Here is an 8010-nt window from a genome sequence, read left to right on the forward strand (position 1 = left end):
GATGGGGCCAAATTTTGCTCTCATTTGCATCAGCCTAACTCTGTTTATTTCAATGACAGCAGCTCCTAGCACAGTTGAAAGAGGCATCTCTTTCTGGAGCTCCTGGAACATCACAGCTCAATAGCAAAAAAAGTCAAATGAATGCTTTCAAACCTCTTTGATTAAACAACCAGTAAAATGAAACAATTTAGGCAGCATATGGTGGTGTCACTTTCACAAAAGATGTTGTCACCAGCACACTGTGAAGATGGGATAATGTCAAAAAACAGGGAAATACAGTAAATAAGTCAGAGGGTAATGGTTGTGCACAGAAGAGCACCAGGAAAAAAGAAGCAGCCAAAGAGACCCATCAAACAGAAGCAGAGATATCACAGAACAACGGAGCTCATGCAAACAAGCTCTTGTTCAGCTTGTACATTCTTGTTCAGCTGGAATATACATTCTAGTTTCAAATAGCAAGCATTTCCTTATGCCTTTTTAATATGAACACACAGAATTTCTACCAATATGTGTGTGTATGTATATACATATAAATATATGTGAAATTAGCACCATATCTTAAAAATATAACTTGGGTTTTAACATAGATATTGCTTAATGACTAAATGTCATGGAACAAATCCATTTATTGTAGCAATGCTTATGTACCTGATCTTCTGAACACGACCTGCACACAGCTGAATATATGTATTTTCTTGATGTTTGCGTTTGCTGTTGGATGCTTCAGGCTTGACTATATCTAAGGATAGGTTCCCTGAGAAAGTGAAAGCATGGGGTCAGAGGAGGAACACAAAGGATTTTAGAGATTCGGCACAGGAAAGCCAGGTAAATGTGGTGGATTGAGGATATCTACTGTTTTGGCCTGAAAAAAACACACATTACCAAGCCTGCAGGTATATCTGAAGGCTGCAGTGCAGCCCAGCTCTGCCTGATGGGACTCCCAGCATGTGTAACATGGACCCATACTGCCCAGCAGGGATTTATCCAGAGGCACATGGAAGATGGCTTCCCAGGGTGTAAAACAAAACCATTAAAAAAAGCAGGCAGTTACAGTGAAAATACAGGGAAAGTTCCATAATCTGCCCAGGAGCAGACCTTAACCTTGCACTATGGAATGCAGGGTGGCCAACTCCATCCCCCTCCTCTGATGAGCACTGCTCTGGGCCACTCAGACTGGGAGTACCAGTGTGGAGGTTCGCAGGACCATGTCACGTCATGACCTGGTCAGCGACTGTGGTATGAATTTCAGTGAAAACCAGTTTCCTCCATTACTCTCAGTTCCCCTTTGCCAGCCACAGAGGTTTTGAGTTATTCCTGTCTATTGCACCAAAGTGCAGATTATTAGCCTATGCGTCAGCCTGTAATTTGTTTCATGATGTGAGCCTGTATGCCTGAGTGGCTCCGTTCCCCTTTCTTTCAACAAAGCCAGTCCATCCTTTAATTCAATTAGAGCCCTTTTTATCTGGCTTCCTCACAGATACCCAGCAAACCATGCTCTTTGCTTTGCAGATGATAAGGATACTGGCACCCTGGAATCTTGAACTCAAATTTTATGCAAGCTACAAAGACAAGGAGACTCTATTTTTTTCAATGAGCACATCCTGACCATCTGAGGTACTGAGCTTTTGTTCTGCTCCAGAAACCCCCTTTGCTTCAGAGGAAAGAAATGCTCCTCAGCATGTGCTCAGCACCTTGCACACCCCACAATTAAGTCATTTCCTGAAGGCCACAGAGTGAATCAGAAACGGTGCCAAGAATTTAATGCGGCTTCCTCAATCCATCCCCTGCTAACCAAGAGCACAAAACCATGCTCTGTTTACATAGAAATTAAATGACACTGAAGTTTTACTATTGCATGATTATGACCCATTTGTAATTAATTTTTCTCTCAGCTCTTTCTCCGTATTCCCATCTGGAGCATTAATTTCCCTGTTGAAGTTGCATGTTTTTTTAGAAGTCTCAGCATCACCCTCTCCTGCAAAGGAGATGTCACCTCCTCCAGTCTCTTTTATCTTTCTCCTGGACCCTGCACTGGATTTGTTTGGGGTCCTACTCTAGGAGAGAGAAGGCTGAAAAGAGGACACTTCTCATCTCTCTTTGCAATCAGGATCTCCTAAAGACAGGGTCTAGAACCAAGACTGGGGGCTGCTCTTAGGCAAAGTCTTCTCTCCTCTGCCAAAACAAGGGAAGAGAAACATTGCCCAACCCAGCATATTCCCCTTGCAGGATCTACTCCCTGGAGAAGAGGTAAGATTCAGGGCTGGGGAGAGATTTAACATCCTGCAGTCCAGAAACTGGACTGGAGTGACCTCAGCTATGACAGTTCAGACCCAAGCAACCTAAGGGAATACTGCTGAGCTGCTGTTTATGTCATTTCCACCCCCATCTCTCCAGCATATGGCCTTTCCTTCTACTATCTATCATCAGAACTGATACTGGCTATATCAGACTCTTAGAAGGGCTTTTCCTACCACTGTATGATAATACTTTTCCCACTTATGGCTGCTCATCCAGTACTGTAAGACCCTTACTTCTGAAACCATGCTAACTTGCATGCTCCCACCCAATTGGAAGTGAATCTACATCCCATCTGCTCTGCACACGGCTATGCTGAGTCCCCTTTGTCACCCACAGCATTGCTGTCACCCCTTTGGAGTTGCCACCTCTTCCAAGGGAGCACAACCCACAACAGTACTGGTCCCCAAACACATGGCAGTGGCTGGGGGTGGGAGTTTGCACAGTCTGTGCAGCTCACATTTGTTATATACTGTCTATTGGAGATTCACACCACATTCTGCCTCAGGCCTGCTACCAGGAATCATGTCTCAGAGACCTGCCTGCTCTCCATGAGCTTCACTGCAGCTGGGAATTTTCCTCTCAGGCTATGTTTTAATTATATTGTCAAGGGTTTAGCCTTTACTGAGTGTTTTGTTTGCTCTGGACTCAGCCTCGTCTCCTACCAAGAGTTCAACATCTTCTCAAAATCGCAACCTTGGCTCATCGGGCCAATTGTGTACTTCTCTGTGCTTTCACCATCCTTTTTGTTTGACACTTAAAAACATATTGCTCACATTTCATATGCTGCCGGTACCACTTAAATGCCTGTAATACAGTTTCACATCAAGCTGCATTCTCTTGAATTAAATGGAGACTTTCACAATCATCAAATGCTTTAGGAAAAGCAATGGTTAGAAATTAGGCTAGTTTAGTTTAATTATCTTTATTTTGGCACCCGTTGCTTGCAGTTACAGACAGACTGAGTCACTATTTAAACTCTTTCTGGTAGCTCTTTATATTTCCAGAGAATTTCAGCCCTGGGAGGCAGAAAGCTTTCACACTTCCTTTCGGGGAGTATTCTCACTTTCTTTCGATCCTGGTTCCCTCTATTGCTCAGCAATTACTGCAAACCCTGATGTCTGGGCTCCCAGACTGCTTCCCTCCCAGTCCCAGTTATAATCAGACACAGCTTTGAGCCTGACCCACAGGAACCTCTTCACAGTGTGGGCATCAGCTCTAACTGGGTGTTGCATGGACCACTCAGGAGTGCAGTCCCCTTGCAAAGGCAAGCCTGCAAAGGGTGGTGAAACTGCTTGAAAAGTAGAGATCAACACCATTAGCAGTCTCGAGAGAGGAACACAGGACCTTTCTCACAGATTAAATACAGAACAGTGAGTAGAAATTAGTATATTCTGTACAAATAGTGGTTTTCTGCTTTCCCTGTGGGGAAAAAAGCAGAAATAATTTCCAAGAAGGACATGCTAATATGCACAATATCATCTCTATTTCAAAGAAATCTTCCTAGGTGCCAATAAGTGCATTGATAAGACAAAATCCAAAGCCAAATGACAGCCCCAAATCCATAGATAGTTCTCCCCTTCTCAAGAAAATAAAAAATAGTACACATTGTACATCAATCTGTTTCTTGGAAAACTGGCATATTGCAACACCCGGGGTTGGCTCGGATGCTTCCATAGCAGCCAGACTCTTGCAAGCTTGAGCACTGATTGCTGAGGATGGCATCAGGCTTTTCTCCATGGCAATGCAGACCACTTCTGCTCAGCCATCTGTCTTATCCGTCACCTTTTAAATTTCACTGCTGTCCTTGTCCTTGCAATTCTGACATTTCATATGCAAGTGTGCTGCATACAAATCCCCAGTGTAGGATTTCTGCATAAAATTCCAAGTGCTGTTAAGAGATTTTATTTAAATGAAGGAAGGAATACATGTATTATCATCACAGGGAAGATTATAAGAACTTGCTTTTTTCTTTCCCCCACTGACTAAGCCAGTGCAATTTTATTTAAGATTACTTAACAGATCAAAAATGACAGGCTTTCTGAAATGTATTCTGGTTTTCTTATAGGCACCACTCAAATTGTTAATTCTGCTCCCAGATGCTAAGGAGTTACATAATGATAATAATTACCTTGTATTTCTATGGTATTTTCATGTCCTGAGTATGTTCTACAAGCTGAACACGGCAATAAATGGAAATGCCACCATTTCTGAGCGGTTTACAGCTACTGTCAGTGCTAGGTAGATAATAAGGAATGATAACCTATCTAAATGAAATACTTCAGGCAGGCTTGTTTGGAATGCAGGCAGCTACAGAATTGCAATTTTCACATGAAAATGTGGTGATTTACTTAAAGCTCCTGCTCTTCAAATCATGGGATTACAAAGTTTTTACTGGACATACCTCTCTTTTCATCTGCAATTGAGAAAAGCTTGAACACAGGAAGCTCAGAAGCTCAAAAACAAATGAAAGCAATCCCTGCTATATTGACTTTGAGGCAGCGTTATGATTTGAGAAGAAAGAGGAGGCTGCACCCTCCCTTTTCAATACGTGCAGTCAGCAGGCACGGTTTTTGACATTATGCTGACTGCAACTTGTCACAAAGACAAGATGCAGCCTACGTTAATTAATAGCGGCCTGGCAATCACTACTCACACAGCTTCCAGCGATCTGTGTTTTCAAAGAACAAATCTGAGTCTGATCTTCTCTCTGAGTAATGAATTATGGAATACCTGAACCCTGGGAGGATAACATACATGACTCCACTGCTTACAGCCTGTGGCCATATTGTTATTAATTCTTTGCTTTATTGATTGTTCACATTAAAGTTATGTGTTGGAAAGTCCTCCTGGTCCCTCAAGAATCAAAATGCTCCCTAGATCTGCCATAATCGCAGTTTATGGATGTCAGGATATATGGGAAAACCCATTCAAATTTGTCAAAGATGTGAAATTGCAGAGGATTCATTTAACCACATTGAACTCCCATGAGCATGCTCCTATCTGGAGCTAAACTTCTTGAATTTGATCAAGTTCTCTTTATTTCTGAAGGAGTTAAATTAAGCCATGGTGCAGCCATTTTGGCTGCGAATGGGAGTCTAATGCAGGGATTAGAGCAGGCTGAAATCAGCTTTATTCTTTCTGTGAAGAATGGCCCTCAGTGTGACGATCCAAAAGGAAATCCATGTCCTTCTACTGCTCCTCCTGCAATCTTAGGGCCCTTTTTTTCCCTCCATCCTGGAAAAAATAGTAAATGGAGCAGATAGCCACAAAAGACACAGCACTTGAACACAGAAAATGAACATCTCGCCTGCCGGCACCTCATCAGTTGACTCAGCAGTCGAAGAACCTTTCAGTTCTCCATATTTATTTGCTCAGGATGGGAATGCTGCTGCTTTCCATGCAGGAACGTCAGACTGCCCAGGCCTTTTGCAACCCTCACTGTCTTAGACATTTACGGGTGGGCAGAGTCCAAATGCCATCAGCTCATTTACAGCCCTCCTGAAGGGCTTTAATCCAGAGGATGTGCCAACTTCTTACATCTGAGCCCCCTCCAAGTTTCTTGGCGTTACTCCTGACAAAACAAAGGAGGAGCGGAGGTAGTCAGGAATTGCAGAAATACTGGCCCATTGTGTAGAGCTTGCAAATGCTAGCCAGGCTTTAGAAAAATGCAGGAATCCATGGCTGATCCAGCAAAAAGAGAGAAAAAGATGAAGATAGCAAGCAAAGCCTGCCTGCTTTCTAAGCTGTGTGTTTTGTTTATTCATATCAGGACCACAGAGCAAAATGGGTGGATATTTTGTTTGTTTCTTTCTTTTTTTAAACATAAAGAATGACTTGGCAGCAGGTTTTAATTTGAAGAAAGAAATGCAAGTCAATACAATCTAGATGATTAATTCTGTATAAGCAGCAGTTGCTTAAACTGGCAAGCTTAAAAATTCCAAGGGTGCCACTTTATCATTTATAATTATCTAATGTTGAGTGCCTTTTCCTCTACTCTGCTTGCTCTTTGAATTAAACTGGAATCCAAAATTTCAAAGCTAAACTATTTGAAAGAGATTTTTAGGAGGAGAGGAAAGAAGAGTTGCATCTGAAATCTTTTTATTTGCAGTCCAATCTAAACCCACAAAGGCCTTAATCTGAGATTCCCATTTCAAAAGGAACTGACATTCTGAAAAAGCAAGATGTGATAACGTGTTAATATTTTAAAATCTGAACTGAACCACAGCCTTCATTCGACCTTGACTCTCCACCTTAAAGCTTCTCTGCCTCACTCCCTCTCCACTTGCTGCACATTTAGCTAGTATCTCTCCTGCCACAATTCGGGTTTCGTATCTCATTTATTTTGCTTTTCCAGCAAATTATCTTTTTTCTTCCTTATCTATAAAAAGGTCAAAAAGGAGAATTACCGTGCGTAGGAAATCGGCATTATTTCCTTTCTCATTTGCAGCCAGCTGCCAAGCACAACAAACACACCGAGCTGCAGCTATGCTCCCTTCCCCTCCCGCCCCCCCTTCCAGACCCGGTCAAAGAAAGAAGCAAACCAGCTAAACAGGAAGTGCTCTGGGATGTGGGAGAGGAGTGTGCTGTTTTCTGCGCTGAACAGCAGAGGGGGGCAGCAGAACGGAGTCTGTCCGGCAGCGCAGGGGCTGCACAGTCCAGCCGCCAGAGAAGTCCCCGGTACCGGCTCCCCAACGCCTGGGACACCCTAAGTCCCCTCATGCACTAGCGTTAAATATATTTCCTCAATGGCTGTGAGGTGAACGAACCTCTTTGGCGCCAGACCACATGTCTTCAAGATGATGCTGTAGGGATTGCCTGCTGTTAACTCTGTGTTACACTCTTTGTGATCCAGATCTGTAGAGATGTTGAGTGCCTAACTCCCACTGGTTTGGAGTGGTCTCCACAGCCCTTTGAATGTGCACCAGCTGCTATTTCCCTAGGATAAGTATGTATGAGCAAATGACACATCCAATTATATTCAATCGAATCCAAGCTCGCATATAAGAGACTCTGGAAAGAAGTTCAGAGTGGGGAAATTACATAGTATCATTACTTGAGCATTCATGCTTTGCTGTGCCTGTAGTATCTATTTATTTCATAGAGCTGATGCCAGAGGAGATGAGGGAGCTGACCCACCAAAAGAGAGCAGAGGCCATTGGAACTGGCTCATATTGGGTTGTGAGCTGTGTGTGCAAGGTGTTAGGAAGCACTCAGCCTGGAAAAAGCTCATGAGAAGGGCTTAAATTCATGAAACAAAGGATGGGGAGGCCTTTTAAGAAGGTTGGAGACTGCAAGTATCAGCTGCCTCCCAGGTGATACGCAAAGCCTGGAAAAGAGGTTGCCTTGAAAGTCACCTGGCCTTCATATGGACCAGCACACAGATCTTTTAGCTGCCTGCTGAATAGCCTTGGCATGATACCAAGCTATCTATGATTTGTAAGCAGGTAGTTTGGAAAGTGTAATAGCCTTGCAGGATGTCCAGAAATGGGGCTTGCTATAGCCAATATAGGGTTTGCCATGTGATCATATCCACTGTGCATTGTGGTACACCCAGATTTGCAATACAGCACATGCTTATAAGTCTGGGGACTCATGGCCTGGAGTGGCACTTCTTTGAGGTGGGCTCCTTCAGATGCAAGTACTGAGCAGGGCTAGTGGTAACATGTACCTAAAGAAAGGCATCCCTGCTCTGAAGTTCTTTTGGGAAGCCAG

The 8010-nt window shown here is 43.3% G+C and overlaps 1 long non-coding RNA gene across 1 annotated transcript; it reads right to left on the minus strand.

The window, feature by feature from the left end:
* Window positions 1–5641: 5641 nt before the first annotated feature.
* On the minus strand, window positions 5642–7744 carry LOC115617328. The gene is made up of 2 exons (XR_003994572.1): window positions 6705–7744; window positions 5642–5869 (listed from the first exon to the last, which is right to left on the minus strand). It is a non-coding gene; the product is annotated as an uncharacterized LOC115617328 (long non-coding RNA).
* Between the last annotated feature and the right edge of the window lie 266 nt (window positions 7745–8010).

This window comes from Strigops habroptila, chromosome 1 (assembly GCF_004027225.2).
Source record: "Strigops habroptila isolate Jane chromosome 1, bStrHab1.2.pri, whole genome shotgun sequence".
Classification (NCBI taxonomy): domain Eukaryota; kingdom Metazoa; phylum Chordata; class Aves; order Psittaciformes; family Psittacidae; genus Strigops; species Strigops habroptila.